Source organism: Rhinolophus sinicus, linkage group LG04, assembly GCF_036562045.2.
Source record: "Rhinolophus sinicus isolate RSC01 linkage group LG04, ASM3656204v1, whole genome shotgun sequence".
Taxonomy (NCBI): domain Eukaryota; kingdom Metazoa; phylum Chordata; class Mammalia; order Chiroptera; family Rhinolophidae; genus Rhinolophus; species Rhinolophus sinicus.
Window position 1 is genome coordinate 144287677 of NC_133754.1, and position 24878 is coordinate 144312554.

Sequence of the window (24878 nt, forward strand, 5' to 3'; positions counted from 1 at the left end):
GTCCCTCTCCCCTCATTGGAGGGGGAGTTGGGGGACAGGATTGAAAGTTCCAACCCTCCAGTTACAGTCATGCAGTGCTTAACGATGGGGTAAGTTCTGAGAAATGTGTCAGTAGGCGATTTTGTCGAGTGAACATCATAGAGTGCTTATACACACCTCGATGGTATAGCCTACTACACACCTAGGCTGTGTGGTATAGCCTATTACTCTGTGGGGGAGGAAAAACAATTTTCGCTCTTGGCTGAGACATCATGGTAAAAAAAGGATGATTAACAGGAGAGAAACAAAAGTTTAATGACATGCATACCTCCTGTATACATGGGAGAGACCCAGGAAAACGGAGTGACTTGCAAAACTGGCTGAAGCCACTACCTTTAATACCATCTTCAGCAGAAAAAAAAAAGATGTTAAGAATAGAGGAGAGTCAGTTATGGGAACTTACCAGCAAAAGCCCAGTAAACAAGGGTAAGGCCGTTATGCAGATTTAAGTAGTCATCTTCTGCACTGATAAAGAGTTTCCAGACATAAGGTCACCCCTTTCTTCCTGGTACAACCAGGGAAACACCCTTACAAATGGTGACTTCCATTACAAATGTAAATATCTTTTACAGAAGGTAACTTCTACTTGGTTTTCAGAATTTCTGCCTTGTTGGCAGTTTCTTAAAATTTAATCAGCTTAAAATGATCCTTATGCCAAAGGAACCTATTTTGCGGTGACAAATTCTGTTCCCCTGCGAAGCTGCTAGCCTGTACAGCATGTTACTGTACTGAGTACTGTAGGCAGAAGTAACTCAGTGGGAAGTATTTGTGTGATGCGTTTCCACTATGATGTTACAACTGCTATAGCATCACTAGGGGATGGGACCTTTTCAGCTCCTATCAGCCTGTCCTTGACCAAAATGCTGCACAGGACTATAATGGGTTGGTTCCCCTGGCAACTAGTCCCCATCCTTAGGTGACCTTAGGTCACCTTTAACATAAAAAAGACACCTTTGTCTTTCTCATGTAACAAATTCCAAGGGTTTTAAAAGCTCTGTGCTAGAAAAGGAGAGGCAGACCAAATATCTGTTTCTTATTTACCATATCACACAGGAGAACCACATGTTTTAGTGCATGCTTTCATACTCAGTGACTAGTCTCCAAAGTACAACTGCTGTGCTCAGGGGCCTCAGTTGGAGGAACTTCCAGCCTTCATCATTCTGCTCAAACTAGCCCTCTCAATAGATATGCCTGAAACTGTGCTAGGTCCTGAGATACAAAGATAATCAAGATACAGACTCTGCCATGGAGTTCCCAAGTTAAAAGGGAACAAATAACTGCAATAAATAATGTAATAGCATTGATATGCGACACAGAGGAAAGAGTGAGTAACTGCTTTGGGGAAAGTGTTTTTGGACAGCTTCTCAGAGGGAAGCTCTGTTAGCCTGGGTTTGGAAGGTGAGTCAGGTAAGGAAGGCCGCATCAGTTAGGGGAAACTCTATGCATACGAGTATGTAAAAGCAAGGACGCATCAAACAGCATTTTATTCACTTGATCGAAGTTTCTGTAGTTTTTCCTGTGGCTTATTCAGAGAGCCACAAGAAAGCTAGTGTAACAAGAATGTAGGGAGCATTTTGGAGAGTGCTGAGGAATAAAGTTGAAGTGAGCTTTAATCAAGTCACTGAGAGCCTTAGTAAGGGAGTTAGATTTCATACTGTAGGCAGTGGGAAACGACTGAGGTGTTTAAGTAGAGTGACATATTCAGATTCATGAATTAAAAATTAAAAAATAGCCCTCCCTGGCATCCTTGTGACTCCCTTTTTTATCTTGGTCCCATGTCTCTGTGGAACCATTTCTCATGTGCTCATTTGCATGGCACATGATCACCTTTTCTAATTTGTGGTCATCTTAGCCCTTTGATATTATAAATGTTGGCTGTTGAAAAATAGATTTCATTTCATGAGTCCAGTCTTTAATTATATTGTTATAATGACTTTTGCCAAGGTAATGTTTCGAAGTTGAGAAGTTACATATAGATTCTAATTTCTAAGATCATTTTTGAAACAGTGGCGATGTGGCTTGTTGGTAGAATCAAGTGTCTTAGTATGTGTGGTGATAAATGTGATCTCTTGGTCTTTCAAATACAGTGAGGACTGTACGAAAAGAGAAGGGTTTCAGAGCTTTCTGTTGTAGAAGGAAAAGTCTAGATCTGGGTGAGTTTACTGTGACATGTGGGAATCCATAGCCCACTTTCCAAATTCAGGGAACGATGTTAAAGACTGTGTTTTTGAAGTAGACATAGCTTGCTTTATAAAACACTAAAAAGCAAAAATAAGTGGGTACTTGAAGTAAATTAGCCTAGAATAACAAATTTCTACCCTAATTCAGAAAGTTTCAGACTTAGAAGTAAGTTTATAAAATGTGGTTCCACTGATTACCATTTTTACACTGACCACAGTTTGAATAGTTATGTAGGAATTTTTGCCAGTATTGTGAACAAGTTAAGGCTTCAAATTATCTGCTGTGCAGTGCCTGCCTATTGTGGACATTCAATAAACACTTAGTTAAATCATGGCAGCTCTCACTATAATAGCTGCTTTCTTAAGCTGGATACTTTTGTTTAATAGCCACAATATTTACAATACCGCTGGAACTTTTTGATGAGGAGGAAGTACTATGGGGAGTTGCTATTTACTATAATAAAGAAGTATCCATATTTCCTTATAAACTCTTTTCACATCCAACACTGTTAATATTCATAATTAGATCCCCGTCATGCTTCTAGAACTCATTTGGTTTCCCAATTATTTCAACAAACATTGATCCAGCACCTACTCTGTGCAAGGCACTGAGACACGTGAAGAGCACACTTGTAGGTGGTTTTAGTGTTCTGTACGTATATGTTTCAGTTGCTTACTATGTAAGTCCAGAGTCTTTTATTATCTGAGAGTAGAGTTCACTTATTTTTTATCCTCTTCCGTCTTTTTTCCCCCAGCACTATCGAAATTCTAGTATACTGATATATCTGAAACATATAATGTTATTAACCAATGTTATTCCAAAAAGTTAAAAAAAAATTCTAGTATACTGAATTCCAGTTCCATATCAGGAAATTGCAAGTCACTTTAATTGGGAATACTTAGAAAACAGAAGTAACGGGGGGTTAAGAAATGGATGTACTAAGAAAAAGTGAATGGGATTTCAGCTTGGTGGCTAAGAGCTTGGGCTCTGGTGTCAGACTTGGGTTTGAATCCTCCCCTTATCACTCACTAGTTGTGGGACTTTGGATGAGGGACTAAACCTCTGGAAACCTCCATTTTCTCATCCATTAAATTAAAGATAATACTAATACGTATAGCAGAAGGAGACATTAAGTGTTAAATGGACTAACGCTTACAAAACTTAGCCCATTGTTACCACCTGATAGATGTTAGGGAATGCTATATAGACATGCATATAGGAGGAGATTTTTTCCAGTAAAACTTTGGAAGAGGTAAGGACAGCTGAGGCGGCAACCCCTTCCTTAGCACCACATTCTTTTCTTCATTAGAAAGGTGAGAACTCAGATGTGTTTCAGAGGGCCTTTTGGCCAGAATAACTTCTGAAAAGAGGCCCAAGACATACTTAACATGTGTATTACAAAAAGGGTTTGTGAAATACCGTGTTTCCCCGAAAATAAGACCTAGCCGAACAATCAGCTCTAATGCGTCTTTTGGAGGAAAAATTAACATAAGACCCAGTCTTTTTTTACTATAATATAAGACGGGGTATAATATAATATAATATAATATAATATAATATAATATAATATAATATAATATAATATAATGTAATATAACGTAATACTGGGTCTTATATTAATGTTTGCTCCAAAAGATACATTACAGCTGATGGTCCGGCTGGGTCTTATTTTCAGGGAAACAGGGAAGCTCCTCAGTTGTGCAAAATAGGTCAGCATTATAGAGAGACATTTGAGCATCCACTTTTAAACTTCTGTGTCCCTGAAATCATGGTGTAAGCTGAGATAACATGAATTAGAGCTCTAAGTTATAAAAATCAGGAAGGACCAGACACATTTAAACTATGCTCCCTCAGCCTGCAAGGTATTTGCAATAAAGCAAATAATCTTATAATTTATATTTTATAAGTTTAAAATTATAGTTTATAATTTTCTCATTGAAATTTAGAGAAAGTGGTCTTCTGAAAAGTTCATAGTGAGCAAGGGATGAAAAAAGAAAATTATATAGTGTTTAGTCATTTATTTAAGATGTCAAATAGCATCAACAGTTTACTTCATGTGCTGTCTTTGTCTTCGTAATGGTTAAAACAAAATGTCTGTGAGAGCTTTCTTAGAGTTACCCATTAGCTCATGTTCCCAAGAAAATATTTCTTCAATAAGGTCTCAATTTCCTTTTCTTTCATGTATTCTTTTGTGAAGGAAGCTTAATGAAATTATTGTTCTTGGAAGTGGGAGAAGATGCTACTGTGCTTTCTGTAGGAGGCAGTATTTTGTGTATTTGAGCCCATTTCTCAAATATTCAGTAGGTATGAGTGGCCCCACCAACATGGGATATACATGTATATCCAGTGATCACTTGGAAACCACGCCTATGAGCTTTTAATTGCTGACATTAACAAACAGCAGGTACAAAGCGGCTGTGTACCAAAAAATACATGCATTTCTATGTGTTTTATTTAATCTGCTTAAAATTCAGCTTAGTGTATCTATAATAAACAACATGAAATATCAACTATTTTGAACTTAATATTATGCATAATATATTCATAAGCATTATAATGTTTTTAGCATTTATTTTCAGATCAAAGGGTAAAACTATTAAGATGCACAAAAATGGTTCACCTTCTGTAAGAACTCTGAAAAATGATTGAAGACATGCCAATGAGAGATTGGAGAAGAGAACAAATAGCCTAGGAGACCAAACCAGAATTATAAGATGACATAGACAAAGAACATAGAAAAAGAGAAGATTGATTGAAAAGTGGGGGGGAAGGAAAGTAACACAGGAATTTATAAAACAGAGGCGTTGGATTCAAGTAACTAAAAGCTATAATTAAAGTAGAAGCTGAAAGTATTTCAAATACGTATCATGACTAGGAGGAATGTAATTTCAGATGTTAGGGTCCTATGTTTAACATATCAACAATACAATATTTAATTCCTAATTATAAAAATCTCCAAGAATATATGGTAGTTATGATATATTTCCACTAAATAATTATGTTTCCCAAGGGCACTGGGTATAATGGAAGTGGGTCTGACAACTTACTTTTGAAAATGAAGCCGTTCCTTCGTTATAGGAATAGATTAGAATGTTTCTCCTCTTCTGCTTGCAGAAACCCATAAGTTGTTTTCTTTGTGAACCCTGGATATTTAGTTGTTTGATCCAAGTGAAGGATGTACATTTTTCAGGCAAGGCGTTACCTGGCTGATTATTCTGAACTAACGGTTCTCAAAGTGTGGTCAGAAGCTCAGTATAGCAGCAGCAGCAGCCCCTGAGTTAGAAATGCGAAGTCTCTGGTCCCACCCAAGACCTACTGAAGGAGGAACTCTGAGGGTGGGACCAAACCAAAGCTTAAGAATGACTGTCCTAAAGGGTGGCACTTACAACTGTGTTGGTCAGATGTCAGATGAGGAAAGACAATATGGTGACACACGTGTGTGTATGTGTGTGGCATATTTAAAACACTTTGTGAAACGTGTGAAAACCTAAATCAAAGGACTTCTCCTTTATGAAACATTTCTTGATCACATTAATGAAAATGAAACAATATCTCCTCAATTTTACTACTATAGAAATTTCCCGCATTAGGATAGGCCCAGTTTCTTACTCGTTTTTGTTTCTCTTGTAGTGCATGGCATGTCACCCTGTAATTGATATGTTTAAAAATTAAATTGAATGAAATGCCTAACGTATTTCATTGTGGGGCAATTTATTGCACTATGTTGAAATTCCTACTTTAGAGTGGAATTCAAACATGATAGTAAGAGGCAAAGAGAGTACATATATATATATATATATATATATATATATGGTAAAAAGGAGAAAAGGGCAGAAGTTTGGGGAGAGCTAAATAGGAGGAACTGTCAGGGGAAGACTGAGGGGTGTAACCTACCTTCACCCCTGAGTCTTGATTTTCTTTCGACTTTTTGGTACATGTTCAAATTAGTTATTAGTTATTTCATAGAGCTGTAGTAAGATTTTTTTTTTCAATTAAATTTTTAGATTTAGTTAAATTTTAAAATTGTTTGGATTTCACTGACCACTGTATTTGGAACTCCTGGAACAGGGCTGAAAAAATTCCTGCTTTAAAGGAACTCATAGTCGAGGGCAATTTCTCAACCGTGGCACTGCTAGTATTTAGGGCCAGGTAATGCTTTGTGTGGGGGCTGTCCTGTGCACTGTAGGGTGTTTAGCAGCATTCCTGGGCTCTGCCCAGTAGATGCCAGTAGCACCCTTGTCCACAACCGTGACAATCAAAAATGTTTCCAGATATTGCCAAATGCCCCTGAGGGACAAAGTCTCCTCCAGTTGAGAACCACTGTGCTAGTGGAAGAAACAAACAAAATGCAGAAGTTTCTCACACCCCATGGTAAGTGCCATTACACCATAGGGCTGACAGCAGTGCAGTGAATGGACACCTCACAAAGATGGGGCTGGGGAAATTAGGAAGACTTTGGGCAAGAAATAACTGGAGTAGGATCTTCAAAACTGAGCAGCAGCTTGTGGGAGAAGAGAGGAGGAGGAGAAAGAAGAAGGGAGGAAGAACAAGGAGTAATGGGGAATCACTTGTTCCAGGCTGAGGGCACAGAATGAGAAAATGCACAGAGGCCTGAACTAGGGTGTTATATTAAGGGAGCTAGAAGCTGGTAAGTGCTGTGTTACCCAAGCGTAAAGTGCAAAGGGGGTGGACATACTGGGCTTTGCAGCCCCAAGGCTACAAGAACACATTTTTCATAGCCCAAGGTCAGTCTTCTATTACCCTTTACAGTGAGGTTATAATTATCAATTTTTCTCTTGTCATTTCTGGGGAGCCCATTAAATACTTGCCACTATACTTGGTCCCAAGAGTTAACAGAGTGTAGCATCTCTTATTTCTTCACTCAGCACTGAAATCAGTTGAGCTTTTGCCAAATCTCAGATATGTTTTTTTCAAGTTTAGGGCAGGAACATTTAAAAAGGTATGTGATACTTGAATAGAGAAGAAAATAGCTTTAGCAATTTGTTTTTTATTCAAACTCAAACTTTTCATAAAAGTAAAAAAAGCAGTTTTAAGGATATTGTCATCATTTTTTCTGAGCTCTTTTGACTTCCTGTGAGCCTTGGGAAAACAGAATCAGTGTCTTTTTAATGCCTGATGTACAGATGTTTGATCAACATTTGTTGGATAAATATGCTTACATTTGTTATTAGTAATAGTAACAACATTTCATCTTAGTCGATTTGAACAAAATACCATAGACTGAGCAGTTTATAAACAGCAGAAATTTATTTTTCACAGTTCTGTAGGCTGGGTAGTTCAAGATCAAGGTGCCGACGGATTCAGTGTCTGGTGATATCCCACTTTCTGGTTCATAGACAGCTGTCGCTTCACTGTATCACATGGCAGAGGGGGCAAAGGGGCTCAGGAATCTCTTCTATAAGGGCACTAATCCCATTCATGAGGGCCCTGCTCTCATGACTTAAGCACCTCCCAAAGACCCCATCTCCAAATAGCATCACATTAGGTTTCAATATAAAATTTTGAAGGGACACAAACATACAGTTTATAGCACATTTCTATAGAGCACAATACATGATAAACTTCTCAAGGATGTGATCTAATTGGATGAGATCAACCCAATGAGATAAGTAAGGAATGGTTTTCAACTCCATTGCAAGTTGAGTCTCATCCTTGACCCAATGTTACCCAAGCCATACTTTCCCACACTGAAAGAAAACTGGTAACAGAAACATTTTGTATCTCATATAAGTGCTTATTCTTATGGTAGGTAGATGATAGAGAGGTTCGGCATTATAGGTTTAAATTTTCAACTATTTCAAAATCCAAGAATCATAAAACAATAAAGGAGGGAGGAGACTTAAGAGTCAAACTTCGTGATTTCACAGGTGAGGAAACTAAGGTCACAGAGCTATGCAGTGTAGAGCCACAATTATAACCCACGTCTCTGGACTCCTGTGTTTGTGTGGACACCTCAGGATTTACTAATAGATGTGCTTTACCTGAACATCCTGTGTCTCTCGAAGAAGCAGACCACCACACAACTGCACAGCAGAAGCCCAGAATGTGGAGGTTTCTCTTGTACAGTTTGCCTTCTGTAGATAGATACGTTCCAGAAGAAGGCTGGCTTCAAGGACATAAGAAACGACACATTCCAAAAATTATATGTATGCCTGTTCTTTCATACCAATATTGAACAATGCTATCTAGGTATCCAAACATAATACCCTGTTTTATTTTTCCCAGAAAAGAAAGCAAAGGTCCAGAGAGGTTAAATTTTGCATAGGATTTTGTTCGCCGAGTCAACATCTGTGTGCTTCCTAACAATGAATCATCGCTATTCCTTATAAGTAGGGCAGGAGGGCAGCTGGAATTTCCCAGGTCACTGCTCGGTTGCTGCTTCCTGCCTCTGCTGCTCCTTATTCTCTGTGGCACAACTTCATTGGCATAAAAGTGGAACAGATACTATCCCAGGTCATTGCCTGTACTGACTCAGATGTCTTAGCCTTGTGTTATGATAAATTTAGGGCAAAACGAATGTCTGACTTTAACAACAGTGTGAATAATTAAATCTCTTCCCAAGTTTCATTGCACAATACTCCACGCAGAAAGGAACACTGACCACACTCAGCCTATCATAGGCCAGCTGTGATTGACAAATGCAAAGCGTGTCATAGGTGACGAAGTGGGTAGGTCATTGCTGAAAGAAAAACACTTTGAGCTGTCATGCTTCTTTCTTGCGCACATTAGAAAAAAAAAAAATCGTTTGGGTGGCCGGTTAGCTCAGTTAGTTAGAGCGCGGTGCTCTTAACAACAAGGTTGCCGGTTCGATCCCTACGTGGGCCACTGTGAGCTGCCCTCCACAACTAGGTTGAAAGAACTACTTGACTTGGAGCTGATGGGTCCTGGAAAAACACACTTAAATAAAAAAAATACAAATAGAAAAATAAAAATGTTAGAAAAGTATGAATTTACATATAAAAAAAGATCCTTAAAACCAAAACCAAATAAACATTGATGTACCAAATATCACTAATGAGTCTTGCTTGTTCCTGAACCTTGAAAGCACAAGGCTCTCGTGTAGGAGGGTGTGTGTTCTCTTCTAGAAGATGGCAACCTTGAGAATAGAAGGAAAGGATCTTGAAGATTCATTAAATTCTGATTGCAGTCAGCACATCTAGGGCACCCACTTTAGCTCTTAAAATAACATACTCCCTTGCACACCTGTTCTTTTTGCATTCCATGTGTACAACTTGAATTATCCAGTGGCCTTGTTTTGAGGAAATTCATCCTATCTTTTTGACTCTCACACTAGGTCAACGGGGAGCACAGAATAAATGCACCACAGATACTGCTGAAACTAAATTAACTCTGTGAATTCAAAGTTGTAGGATGCCACTTACTTATTCAATCCTTGTTCTCCAAGACTTCACCTGCCACGGGAAAATTCAAGAGTTTGTAGAGTCACCGCAGGATTAAATTCTAGCATTCATTCATTTTATAATTGACATTTGGGCCCTAAGAGCTTTCTTTCCCTCTCTGTTTCTTAAAAACAAAGTAAAACAAGATAAAACAAAAACTAAACTAAACTAAATAAAACCCCTGTGACTTAAAATAAAAAAAAAGATTCAAAAAATAATGAGTAAGTCTCTAGTGTAGACCAGCAGATGTCCCTGACATCTGTGGGCCCAGGGTACAAATGTGGAGAGAGAGAGAGAAGAGGGCGGCCCCTCTTCTTTGCCTAGTCCTGCTCTTGCCCTATCGTGAGAAGCTTGCAGAGCACATGTAATTAGCCTCGCAGTCAAGTCTAAGTTCCATGCCCACGAAGCTCTTTGGAAAATACTTGGTTCTAGGGTTTTGCACTCACATGGCCCACCCCTGGGAGAATAGACTGGGGAAAGAGGTCCATTCAGGACCTGGAATTGGTCTTAATATCCAGGGTCTTGAATATCAGGAGCATGGCCTGGATGGGGGTGTTTGTGAATTAGGTGGGTGTGGAGTACTGTTGGACATGTTCCCTTGACCCCTAGGATACCTTGGCCCTGTGAGGAGCCTGGCTGGAAGAAGTTTCTCTGAAGTCAGGCCCCAGGACAAATTCCCAGTTGCCCAGATATATGGGCAGTAATGTTAAAAAATAATAATAATAATAACCCTAAGAGCTAGTTTAAAATTCAAATTCCTCTTTCTACTTTCAGGTATTCTGATGTAGCAGCTCTGTATAGGGTCCAGGAATCTGGCTGTGAAACCAGAGGTGGGTATTCTCATGTTTCCTTGTTTGGCTGTGCTCATCAGGGGATGTTTACCATCAGGAGAGAGGACTCTTTCCTCTGCCCTCCTCCACACGCTGCCCTCCCTCCGCCAAGCCCTGAGTGACTCACACTCCTTGTATTGCTGGATTCCCTTTGTTATGGTTGCCAGCACTACTGCTGTGCCTTTTGCAGCTATTGCCTGCTCCCTATATGCCAGCACAGGTCCTGTTTCCTTGCTGCCACCACTGTTGTTTGTTCTGTCCCTTGCTTGTCGTAAGAATACTTGTTCCAGTTGTCACTGCTGTCAAGCTGCAATCACTGAGCTGTTTCTATGGCAAGAAGAAAGGGCTTACACTTCTGCCAGCTAGACTTAGCTCTGTCATTAAGTGACAATGGCACTGTGGGACCTCCCCCAACCCCTTAAATATGGCCTTGTAGTTCCCACCCCTCTAGATACTTCTTGTACTTGTTCTCTGAGACCTGAGAATGGGACCACGTCCTTCAGTATTCCATTTTCTTGAGGGCATCTCCCAACCCCCCCACCCCCCCGAGAACTTAGGGAAACCCTTCTGTCCTCCAAAAGCTCCTGAATCTGAGTACCCAAGACTTGGCTCTCAGCCCTAACGTCCTTCTCCTCTCTTCTTTCAGGGAGTCCGCATTACTTCCTACATTTCCTGGGTTCCTAAGGCAGGTAAGCCTGCAAACTGAGCTTCACTATGACCTTTGTCACATTTACGTGATAGATTTTTTTACAGGATTAGATACATAATTGCAAAATCACTCCCTACTATTTTTGTGAACTTGTAAAAATCTGGTGAGAAGCATGAAGACTAGACAAGGGCAAAAATTATATAATTATGCATTTATTTAAAGATATAATGAAATATGGTCCCAGAACACCAAAAAGTTAGTTAGAAGATATTTATGTGTTAAACCAAAATTCGTATGACTCTGTGAATAATAAATTCTGCTGTGTAAACCTGTGCCCATAAAATAATCTCTGTTCATTGTGTATAATATATGTATACATAAATGCAATTAATAATACATTATCATAGCATATAATATAGCATACATATAATTAATATAATTATAGTATAAATTATAGATATAATATAAATACATTTGTCAAAATTTTTGGCTTCATATGTTCTAAAATAATATTTTGAGATACTCACTTAAGTTGGTTCCCAGGTTGATTTTCTTTTTTTTTTTTTTGCCTTTATTATGTTTTATTTAGTGGCATTCATTGCTTCTGGGAAGAAATGACCTAGCAGAACACTTAACAGAAAATCAAATGTTTGTCCTTTGAGGAATAAATATACTGGTTTGGGCATAAGAGAGAAAATTGGGAATAAAACTGTCAGATTAAACCAGTTTTTTTTCCACCTGCAACTAGATAAAAAATTTTAGGAGAAAGGAGAGAATTGAGAGAGAGTGAAGACTTGGATTCCCAATAAGGGCTCTGTGCACGTTCTGAGGGTAGAGGATGAAAGATACTCCCTTCACCCCTCTCCACTGTAGGTTTTGGGATTAAAGGTCAGAGACCCATAATATAGGGTCTGGCAGAATTCAGAATTTCTACAGAACCATGATGAAATGGGGTGGGAATAAGGAAAATATCATTGAGGTGTATCTGGACAGGTGGTTATGAGACCACCTTAGGGAGTTTCTTCAAAGCTCAGGGCAGTAGGAGAGCAGCAGAATATTTTATGTGGCGGGGTACTATGTAGTCATGGAAGAGAGCTTCAGAGCTAAATGATCTTGCAGTAGGAAATAAAGGATACAGCAGGGACAGTTGATCCTGTGTCAAGCAACAACTAAAGATCAAATGGGAATGACAATGTATAAGTGGATGCAGCCAAGATATACTTGTATGATTACCCACAACTGATGTTTCTTCCTTGATTTTTACAAATCACCTTCAGTATGTATTTCTGCAGTATAGTCTGATGATAAATGCTATATTCCATCAGTTCCAGAATAATCTCAGTGATTGTCTCTTCAAAGAATGTCTTTCTCTCTTCTGAGATTCCAATGAAATGCATGTAAGGTCTTCTCAGTGTATTTTTTATGCCTCTTCCTGTATTTCTCATCTTTATGTCTTTGTGTTTCACTCTGGATAATTTATTGTGACCTATCTTTCAGTTCCCTAATTCTTTTTTCAGCATTGTCTACTATACTGTTAAGTTTATTTATTGAATTCTTGATTTCAGTTATCCAGTTTTTCAGTTCTAGGATATCTAACTTGCCACTTGTTTCCTGTTTTCTGCAGAATTGACTTTTATCTCCTTGAACTTAGCAAATACAGCTGTTGATACTTTATTTAATAATTCCAATATCTGGAGTCTCTGGAGTCTATTTTTGTTGTCCATGGTTTACATTCATATTATCTAGTCTCCACATATGCCTGGATACTTTGATTGTATGCTAGACATTTTTTTTTTTTTTTTTTGGCAAATAATTTTCCAAACACAAAGTACACAAATAATTTGAAGACTAGAATTATATTTTGTGCACCAAAGAGGATATTTAATTGCTTTAACCAAGTGTCTGGGTACATAGTAATTCAAACCAAACATAATCCAAGTTCCAGGTTTGATATTTTCCAGGTCCTCTAGTACATCTGTAGTTCATAAAAGGAATAGTTTACTTCTGCCTTACCGTTACTTCTAGGGTACAGCGCTTTGGGCTACCAGTCCAAAGTGAGGGATAATTTATGAAACTTTTACCTTGCCTGTCTCTAGATACTGATTTTTGTCTTCCTAGCTCTGTAAAGATACCAAAAATACAACTCAGCCTCTTCGCTGCCTCTCTTCAACTGGCAAATACTTCCAATTTCAAAAGTGGGTCTAAGTACCAAGCCTACCTATTTGGATTTCTATGCCTTCTGTACTTGGGACTGGTAGTTAATTTATCGTATCGTATTGGCCCTTTGATACTTGCAAGATTTTTTGTCTCTTAAAATTTCATCAAGCTTTCTTAGTCATCTTTTGAGAGAGGATTGTTTCACATTACCTACGCTGCCAGCAGAAGCAGAAGTAAGTTTTAATTAAAAATGCTTTACTGGACTTAAAGCCAAGTCATCTTGAGGCTATGGCCATGATTGAAAAAATTGATGATATGAGATGAAGAATACTCTAAGGAGCCATGCTGATGTTGGACCATAAACTATAAAAAGACTTTAAAGAGAGTACTATAGTATATTTTAACTTTCTTGGACAGAGTCAAGTTAATCTTCAGAAAGACAAAATGCAAATGTAGTCTTATTAGAGCAAGCTGATGCGACTATAATTTTCTGGGTGTATGAGGAATATCTAAGAAGGAAAAGGCAAGGCAAGTTATTTTTGATGACCCTATGGCTGTGAATTCATCAGTGGGAGTCCGTCAGCCAGTCTGGGCTTGGGCTTACTTGGCAAAAAGGATCCCGTTATTGTGACAAACTGGTTTATCCCTTAATCTGCATATATGCAGGAGTGGGGTGGGGTGGGGTGGGGTGGGTGGGGGTTAAGGGGATGCTTTGTAAGAGGAAGCTACATTCTGTAGTAAGGCCTGATTCTTCCCTAGTCTTGGAGGGGAGATGCTTATGAGACATCTAATAGGACCAGCTCAAGTGCACCTCTTGCTTTGCCTACCAAAAGCCAAGCACTTTGTTTTGGAGTATACTCATGAAGAGAACTCCCACAGCTCATAATGCATAACTTGAGACAATCTTGAGGAACCCAAGAGAGATCCCTGGCTCTATAAGGACCTTGGGCAGCCAGAATTATTTACTTTTCCCTAAAGAGATAACCCTGCTTCAGAGATTGGGAGACAAATTGAAGGAAGAAGAGGACATGGCCTGGCAATCCACTGGTGTGAGTTGCTGCTTTAAACAAAGGCTGCTCCCCCTCCTTATTTTCTCTGGAACACACTCTATCAAAAGTGTCTCTGAGCAACCACCAGAGTTCGGCTGAGAGCACCCGGGCAATCTGATGAGTCTGGGGAGATGCCAGCCACACATCCTTGCACACATCCTTGTGAGAGTTCTTGTTCCTGAGAGACAGACTCAGAGCAGAGACACAGTTGAGGTAGCTTATGCAAACAATGAGAATTTATGATCAGGATATAGGATACTCACAAAATCTAAGACAGAGAAATAGCTAAGTCTCAGCAATAAACTGGACCAGAGACTTGAACACCTCTTCCTCTACGTGTCTGATTTCAGGCTTTTCCCCCTCTCTGTGGATTAGCTTTTTCTACTTTTTCATGCATAAATGGAAAAATACATTTGCTGGAAGTACCAAGGTTACATATTCCACCTCCAGCTACCTGGAAAGAGATAGCTGTGTCTCTTTCTTTTTTCCAATTCCAGATTCTGTAGTCAGATGCCTTCTCCTGGCCCAACAAACCCTGGCCATGGGGTAGGGCTATGAAACAGAAATATGATATTCAGACCCACCCCTTTAATCCTATGGATGGACAGCAGTTCGTAGGAAAGTTGGTGGGGATGTGGAGAGAGGGTTTCAGACATTATAAAAGGGTTCCACCAAAGAAACCTCCTTAATTTGATCCAATTTGTTATATTTATGAACATTTTGGAAAAATTATTTACTCGTACAACTAAGAACTGGTAAACAATTAATGAAAAGATTGTATCCATAAAGAAATTATAATTGATTAATAGCTAATATAGATGTGGATTATGTAATTTATCAAATGTGTGTTTCATATTTGAGTCTATATATTACTTTGGCACATATATATTTTTTAAAATCCCAGATATTTTGAAGATTATCTTCAAAAAATTTATGAAAACATTAACGGAATCATATATATTTAGTTCCTGTGAGAATGTCTAATTCAACTTCCTCTCTTTACTGATGAAGAAACTGATAACTCAAGTCACAAGATTGTAAAATTTTTTAAAGCTCCTTTTAGGTTTTCATTCTAAGTGCTTTAAAAAAAAAAATCTTTGAAAATAGTGATTAAAAAATAAAAGAGACCAAAGCCTAATAGTGTAGCTGACAACCTGTTATAAAGATTTATAGTCCAAAGATATGGTGAAAGAAAAGGATTATTATTATTTTTTTGTTATACCAGAGTAGAAATGGTTTATTTTCAATATTACTGCTCTTGCTTCAGGTGTACATCTATTATCTGTCAAGCAGATCCTTGCAAATTGTCCCAATTCTTAGACAAAAGCAGTTGATTCATGGGTCTCTTAGAAAGAAAAACTAGTTGGGTGTGTTACAGCCACATGAATCATGTGGGATACTGCTTAGGGCTGTATTTATCATGGATAAAAGAATGTTTTCAAGGGAAGCTATGTCTACCTAAAATTACACGGTTCACCTCTGTTCCAAGGAAGTCATCTTTTCAGTATGTTGTTGAATGTACTATGAAAGTCCCCTTCTAAACTGTTAGCACTGCAGGAAGAAACTCTCCCGAGTTGCGAGAAATCATCCCTGAAAGTTTGATTTTCTCCTAGAAGCTCGTATTTTTATCATTGTTTTAACTGCCTTCTCAAAGCCTCTTGATAGCCAATTACATGTCTTTTTACCTTGGCTGCATTTAAACTTTTCCACTGATTGCCTTTTTCTCCTCTAATCCAACCTGTAAACCACAGTCAAGTGAGGGTGCTTGATATGCCTCAATGAATGTTCTTACTTTTCACCTCAAGAACCTTCAGTGGCTCCATATTACCTCCAAAATTAAATTCAATGATCTGGCATAGCTGGTTGACCTTGTTTCTTCATACATTTTAATACTTGTCCTTTATTTCATGAAGGAGATAGGAAGATGGGGTTCGGTGTGTGCCCTAAGCATTTCATGCTCAGTCTCCATTATAAAATTTGATCGCATTTCTTTTCCTTTCAGAGGCTGACATAACTCTTCCTTAAGATGCAAGGACAAAGGTAGCCACATGAGTAGTTAAATCAGGGACAGCCAGACCAGCCTTGTGCCAGGAATCTGCCTCAGGGAGGTTTATCTTTGGCTGTGCTTGCCCTATAACTCTTATTTTTTTCTTTTAATCTCATCTACTCTCTAAGCCAGAAGCTAATGTCTCACCAGAACTTGTTCTCAATGTTTGTCCTCATCCTTACTGTTTGGAAGCTGGCCTGTAAGCCTACTTCTCTCTTTGCAATCTGACCCTGTCTCTGCAGTGACTTGTTGGTAGTCATTTATTCTTGTCCCTAATCATTATTTCCAGACGGCATCATGGTCATTTTGGTGCCCTTCCCTTTGAATGTTACAAACCACTAACACGCCCATGAGTGGCCACATGCTACAGTGGTTAAGAGCACAAGCTCTCTAAGCAAACTATCTGGGCTTGAAACCCAACACCACAATGTGCTGCTGGCTGTGTGACTAGGCAAGTTACACAACCACTCCATGCCTCAGTTTTCTTGTCTGTAAAATGGAGCTAAAGTAATACCTTCTCAAAGGGTTGTTAGGAAGCTTACTTGAGTTAGTACAAACATAGTGATTAGTTATTCTTCTCAACTTAGCTGTCCTGCCTTCGTTACATAACCATCACCAACGCTACTGCCCTTCATTAAAACTCCTGACCCTTTTTTGGGTTTGGCCAAGTCCCAAGCTGGCTTGGTTTCTCTCAGTGGAAGTTTGCATCTGCCTTTTTCTCATTTTCAAAGACAAACGATTTTTTGATTTCCTTCTCTAGCTCCATAATCTTTGATTTTTGTCACCCACATGGATAACCACCTTTTCTAAAATGTCATGCCCCTCATTGAGCTAGTCACCTATTTTGATGCTAAATTTTGTACTGACCAGCACTGCCCCTTAACCAGTTCTTACCTCTATATCTCTCCAACCAAATTTAAAACTTCAAGGTATGAAGGATGGAAGATCATCCCTTTGAATCATTCATAGAGTATAGAATATTAGATAATGAATAAGTGTTTGTTTGTCTGAGAGAACTGAGTACCTATACTTCCTTAAAGAGCCTAGAAGCCTCCCGGCATGGTTTTGAGGGTATTAACGTTAGAAGACAAAGACTGATGGCTGAAAATTTCCTGATTGCCAGTGTTCCATGTGATTCTCAGGAATGAGGTGTGGCTGGCCCAAGAAATCCGAAGGCAGGAAGAACCATCTTGGTATCTATCACTGTGCCTTTAGGAAGAAATGAGTTCACAGGCTCTGTTAGCAGACGTAGCCCAAAAGGAAAAAGGATTATAAAACAAACAAGTACGCAAACAAGCAAACAAAACCTGGATGAAGGATTTAGAGTGCTAGAGCCAAAGAATCTGACCGAGGACACAACTTCTGATCCAGGCTGTGAATCATAGAACAGATCATCTTTCCCCTTTAGGCTTTAGCTCTCTAATGGGTAAAATGGAAATATGGGCCAGATATTGTCTTGGGTTTCTCCATAATGGCGGTTTTTCTAATAAAATGAGAATGTCTCTTTACAGTGTATCTTTATTCTTATACTTGTGTGTGTGTGTGTGTGAGGTTGCCTTTGAGCCCTGAGAAAGGATTTTCCTCACTAACCCTGTTTTTCCTCCATCTCAAGCAATGACACCCCCATCTACTGATTGTTTAAACCAAAAATGTGGGACTTCTTGATTTCTCCTTTTGTTCATTCTTGCCATCCACATCGTGAGCAAATTCTATCAGTTCTGCTTCAAATATAGATTCTAAGTCTACTTGCTGGGTCTCAGGCCTATCCACTTTTTTTCATCTTCCCTGTCATAAACTTAATCTAAGCCATAACAACTTTTCATTTAGATTATCGAAATAATCTTCGTATTGTTCTCCACATTTTCACTCTTGCTCCCCTGACATTGATTCTCGGCATTGCAGCCAGAGTCATCTTGTAAAAACAAATTTGATCACACTATTTTCCTGCTTAAATTACTTTAATAATTTCTTTTTGTGCTTAAAATAAGATTTAAATTGATTGCTATAGCTGATAGGGTACTATAAGATTTGGCCTCTGCTTACTTCTCCAGGCACAACCCAAGACATTCTCTATTTTACATATTCTCTTCCAACCATATTTATTCCTGTTCTTTTGTAATCCAGGGTGTTTTCTCTGACTATTCCTACTATACGGACTGATCTTAGCCCTGCCTTTTGAATGGCCTGCTCCTTTTTATTCTTCAGGGTTAGTACTATGTAATTACATGAATGTGTCTTTTAAGATAGGAAAAAAAAAATCTCAAACCATTATACCTATATATTGGTCTGTCACAATAATATATAATATTACAGTTTCTGTTTTCAAGCCTTAACTTGGCAACTTTGTGAATGTGTTTATTAAAATGGATCCTGTTTTACTATTCAGGTTCAGTAGACAGGATAGCCAGATTTGTCAACCTGTCTTTATTCATAATTAATCATAATTATGATTTATTACTAATTAATCAAACAATAATTTTATCAAGTTTAATTTTGAAAGTTCTCTTTTACATAAAGCAACAGATATAGTTCAGAAAATCTTAAACAAATGAATACAATTGGCAGAATCATAAATCCTATTGCTGAGTAATTTTCGGAAATTATAAAATTGGCCATATCACTGCTTCTTTGAGATAGACTCCAGTGGCTTCCAAATGTTTCTTCACTCAAAAATGTTTTGTTGCAGAAAAACGGCAAGGACTGAGAAACTCAAGCAGCACGCGGAGATCAGGGAGAACACAGCTTTATTACGCCGGCAGGCTCAGTGGGATCCTTCCCAAAAGACTGAGCCCCTGGCAAGGTTTTGAGCAGGTTTTTATGGGTTGGGGACTTCCTTGAGTCGGGGACGGGGAAGGTGTCATCTGGTGATTGGCTCAAGTTGTGGCTTGCAGGGGGTTATGAGGAAGTGGGCTGGGGCTTAGGCTGGGGACTTCTCTTTCGGCTGGGGCCACCATTTTAGCTCAGATCCACGTGGCAGGGAGCCATTTTAAGGTCAGTTTCCCCATCAGTTTCACTATGGGGCAGCCTGATGGCTTAGTTGGTTAGAGCTCGAGCTCTCAACAACAAGGTTGACGGTTTAATTCCCACATTGGATGGTGGGCTGCGCCCCCTGCAACTAAAGATTGAAAATGGCGACTGGACTTGGAGCTGAGCTGTGCCCTCCACAACTAGACTGAAGGACAACGACTTGGAGCTGATGGGCCCTGGAGAAACACACTGTTCCCCAATATTCCCCAATAAAAAAAAGTTTCACTAATATATCTTCAATAGAAAATTCATCATAAATTTGTTATATTTGCTAAATCTAAAGTTTTTCTTCTTCTCCAAAAAGTCAGAGAAAATCACTAAGTGATAGCAAAAAATTGGTGTTATTGAATCCACCGCTTTAGAACAAGTGCCTATTCTTGGTAAAAATGATGGGTACTTTCAAGCATCCTTTTGTTTTATTGTTGCCACTGGTCTTCTTTAGAATTTGATTTTTTTCTACGTAAATGTCCATTTTCTTACATTCATTGTTGTATATTTATTGACTTTCTCCATAATTTATGTGCATTGATCTGCAAGGAAAAAATTTAAAGCCCAGAGTTTAATATACATTGTCCAAAGCCTATTCTGTCTCTTTGCAAATTTCTTTGCCTGATTAACCTCAACTAAAACTTCACTCCAGAAAAAAGTTAACACAGGAAAGAAAGTTAGCCTCAGTAAAGAGAAAAACCAGACTTGTTTATCTTGTGTATCCACATTTTCTTTTGGATCCTATAGTACAAATGTTGGGATTAACTTTTCAAAAATTGTCTTTATTCTGTGTACTTCAAAATGAACACTCTATTGTGTCTGGGAAAGCCTTTTTACTCTTATACATTCAAGCTACAGTATTTTCCATCAATGAATTCTTTTCAAAACTGATGAAAAGGAAGAATATACTTTTTAAAAATTTTCAGAAAACATCATACATGAAGAACACCTTCCAAAATTGTGAACGCTTCAGAAGTTTGGAGGATGATTTGCACAAGGCATAGATGAAAATTTGGAATCAAACTCTGCTTTTTTTACCCAAACGCCAGTTGGTAATGGTTACAGTTGCAGCACTGTCATATTTTTTTTTACCACGATAGAGATTTATGTCCACTCCTTCACTATCCAGTTGTGTTGTGACTTTTATGTGAGTTCAGCAGCAGTTATCCCAGAAATAAGAAAGAAACCCAAGAATGAGTCTTTTCTTTCAAATTTGCCACCTACAATATGGACATAACTGAGTATTTCACTTTTCCTCAGGGTGTGAAACATTGGGAGGACTAAGAGCTGTGAAAAGAAACTGACGACTTGAAGACAGGAACAGAGAGCAAAGCTAACTCAAATTATTTTGTACCCCCTGAACCTTATGTAGAAACAAATGCGTGTAGCTGAGTGTCTTAGTCAGTTCACGCTGCTGTATATTATAGAATACTGTAGACTTGATGGCTTAAACAACAAATATTTATTTCTGATAGTCTGAAGACTGGGAAATCCAAGATCAAGGTGCCAACAGATCTGGTGTCTGGTGAGGCCCACTTCTAGCTTGCAGATGGCTGTCTTCTTATTGTATCATCACATGGTGGAGAGTAGATTATCTATTTAATGTCTTTTCTTATAAGGGTATTGATCCCATTATGGGGGCTCTACCCTCATGACCTAATTACCTCCGAAAGGCCCCACCTCTAAATACCATCACATTGGGGATTTAGTCATCAACATGTGAATTTGGAGGGGGTGGAGGATGGGGGAGGGAGACACTAACATTTAGTTCATAGCACTGAGTCTGTCTGATTGTATAACTGGGAGTTCTTCAAATTAACTCCCATGTAGAATTCAGTGTGTCTTAAAGGATAAGTAATAAAAATGTGCCAATTTATTGTTTACATTATTAAAACTCAACATTAACTGCAGCAATTGTTTAGAACTTAGATCAATTTTTCAGAAGTGTTGTATCACTGACATTGTTTAGAATTGCCAGTGCATGATGATAATACAAAGCAGACTGATTTTAGTCAGTTTTATTACTGACCCTAAGCTTTCTAAAGACAGTGTACTGTCCCAGCCCTGGGTATACACACGCTCCTGAGAACAATCATCCCTAGTTTTAATACTTGTGCCCCCTCCATTTAATCTTTTTATTTTATTTTTTATTGGGGAATATTGGAGGACAGTATGTTTCTCCAGAGCCTATCAGGTCCAAGTAGTTGTCCTTCAATCTAGTTGTGGTGGGTGCAGCTCAGCTCCAAGTCCAGTCACCGTTTTCAATCTTTAGTTGCAGGAGGCACAGCCCACTATCCTATGTGGGAATTGAACCGGCAACCTTGTTGTTGAGAGCTTGCTCTCTAACCAACTTAGCCATCCGGCCACCCCTCTGGAAGCTCAGTGGCAGCTCATTGCCTTCAATCTAGTTGTGGAGGGCTAAGCTCACTGGCCCACGTGGGAATCGAAGCAGCAATCCTGTTGTTCAGAGCTCGCGCTCTAACCAACTAAGCTATCCAGCTGCCCACCTCTATTTAATCTTGATCTCCAAGGTTTCTTTATTTCCCATGTAACATTTATAACACTTTGCAGTTGTCTATTTATTTGTTGGTTCATGTGAGGTGTCTGTCTCCTCCACTAGGTTGTGGTTTGTATTCTCCATAAGGGAAGAAACCAATCCCTTCTGTCCACCTTTATATTTAGTGCCTTCCATAGTGCATGGCACATAGTGGACAAACAATAAATATTTGTGGAACAAATGAATGAAGGAAGATCTTAGAATAGTTCATAAAAAGCAATAGAGCCCAGTTGTTTTAAAGAAGCAACTTTATTCACAAACTTCTTCTCTGGGTTTTATTACTCACTAGAAGTGTATTGCAAAGCCTCATACACTTGAGTGCATATGGCCTTATACTTCCATATAATCCCATCAAAGGTGATCATTAGAAATTATATTTCATTAAAGACTTTAATTATACTTTCTCTTATGTAGTGAGCCTTGCCATGTTATATTTTAAAAGGAGGCATAATATCAACTTGAAATTACTGAAGAAATACAGGGCAATTAGCCCTGATATCCTGACACAAGGGTGAAACAAGATATTTTTGTAATTTGAGGATTTGAAATTGTAGCTTCTCCAGTCCTAGGAAGTAGAGGAAGGGAGTAAAAAGGATGGTGGGAGTGGTAGACAGAACAATGGCCTCCCTAAAATGTCCTCATCCTAATCCCTGGAATCTATGAATATGTTATGTGTAAAAAGGAACGTGGCAGATATGAATAAATTAAGGATTTTGAGATGAGGAGATTATCCTTGATTATCTGGGTGGTCTTAATGTAATTACAAATGTCCCTACAAAGAAAAGAAGGAGGCAGGAAAGTTAAAGAAGGGGATATGGTGATGGGAACAGAGATCAGAGGCAGATTTAAAGATACAGAGAGATTTAAAGATGCTACTTGCTGCTGGCTTTGAAAACAGAGGAAGGGGCCATGAGCTAAGAAATGCAAATAGCCTCCAGACGTTGGAAAAGTCATGAGACAGATTCTCCCCTAAAGGCTATGAAGGAATGCAGTACTGCTGACATTTTAGCCCAATGAGATTGATTTGGGACTTCTGACTTCTAGAACTGTAAGGTAGTAAAATTGTGTTACTTTAAGCCACTGAATTTGTGGTAACTTTTACAGCGATAAGAAACGGATACAGTGGATCCTGGAACTGATCTGCCCAAACTCACTTATGACTGCTCTGTGCCTTAAGATGTAGCTGTTTATCTGAAACAAAAGATTTAATGGGGGGTGTGGGGAGATGCTTTGAACTTGGACCTGGTAAGGGCACTGTAAACTCTCGATTCAGCAATTATTGGGAAATCACCTTCCCCTATTGAATTGCCAGAATGCGTGGAAGCAGATGGAGTAGAGTATTCAGTCTCTGCCACTGCTTTCTTGACCAGACATTTGGGCAGAGCTTGGCTGGAGTGAACCAAGCTCTATGACCTTCTAGAAACAGTTTTGAGGCATTTCAACCATAAATGGCTAATTGAGTATTGTGTCCTCCCAAATGATAGATTGAAGTCTTAGCCCCATTGCTTGTGAATGTGATCTTATTTGGAAATAGGATCTTTGCAGATGTAATCAAATTAGAATGAGGTCATATTAGATTAGGGTGAGCCCCCACCCAGTATGACTGCTGTCCTTATAAGAGAAGAAATGACACAGGCACATAGGAAGAAGGCCATGTGATGATGGAGGAAGAAATTGGAGCTATGCATCTATAAGCCAGAAGTACCAGAAACACCAGAAGCTAAGAGAACAGGCATGAAAATTAGCTGATGGAGAGATTCTGTGCTTTGAACAGATTTGCACTTGCCTCCCCATACTGCCATCTATGCACTAAAAGAGGTTCACGTGTTACCAGAGAGTGGGCCCTTCTTGGTGCGATGTCCGGGCTTGGGTCCCACACCGGGGGTAGAATGCTGTGGTGTCTGGGCTTGGTTCCTACACTGAGGATCAAACCCGGTGGTGTCCAGGCTAGGTTCCCACACGGGGGGTTGAACCTGGGCCTCCTGGAGGAAAACCCAGAATCCTAGCCACTCCGTTGCCAGAGGGTGTGCCCTCCTTGGCGTGGTGTCCAGGTTCTTAGCGTCTCAAGCAAAGAATTGAATGAGACACAAAAATAAAGTGGTGAAAGAGCAGTTTATTAGAAGAAAAAGTATACTCCAAAGAGGTAGGAGTGGGCCCCGAGCAGAAGGCAGTGGCTCAAGGGCATGATTATTAGAAGAGAAAGTACACTCAGAGGGTAAAGGAGCAGGCCTGAGCAAAAGAATGGCTAAAAAGGCTCAAAAGGCACTGGCTGGCGAGGACTTGAAGTTTTTATCCCTTTTTACTCTAGAATGGGCTGTTCTTTTCTGGTCGTGGGACCACTTGATTGACACCTATGATTGACAAGAGGCTATTATCTCATTTTTTCAGACTGCGCATGTTCCTTCCCAGAATTCAGTCTGTTATAATGATATTAATGAACTTCTGGGCATATGTATGATATTATAATGAGGGTATAATGAGGCCCAGGTGAAGTGAAGGTCATTGTGGCCCTTACTACATAGGTGTGAGTGACTGGTTTAATCTAGTTGTGTATTTTGTACCCATTTGTTTCCTCATAGGGGTAGATAATTACAGTGAAAAGGGGAAGTTTGGGGTGGAGAGGGGAGGTCTTTTGGGTAGTCGCATTCTGTGGGTTGAGTTGGATGTGCAGGAATGCAGAGACCCAATGCCTGTCTCTAACTGCCTGCCTTTTCTTCCACTTAAGAGACATGATCCCCATAAAATCTCTATGGGAAGTTGAGGGACAGGAAGTCTTTTCTTCTGTATCTGCTTCCTGCTGGGCAGAGGGGTAGAGCTGTCCCTACCGATTGAGGATTCATGGACCTGTCACCCTATCTGATCTTAGATGAGAGGAAAAGGTCTCGAGATCCACCTGGAAGACCGTGTTGGCTTCTTTGGTTGGGACAGGTAGT

The 24878-nt window shown here is 39.2% G+C and overlaps 1 protein-coding gene across 5 annotated transcripts in view; it reads left to right on the forward strand.

Moving 5' to 3' along the window:
* TMC1 (transmembrane channel like 1) overlaps positions 1 to 24878 on the forward strand; it is a 241737-nt gene that overhangs the window by 25911 nt on the left and 190948 nt on the right. For all 5 annotated transcript variants that reach the window (XM_019736716.2, XM_074330564.1, XM_019736715.2 and 2 more), the window contains exons 2-3: positions 10416 to 10471; positions 11118 to 11160. The gene's annotated coding sequence lies outside the window, so the exon portion shown is untranslated. The remainder of the gene's footprint in view (positions 1 to 10415; positions 10472 to 11117; positions 11161 to 24878) is intronic.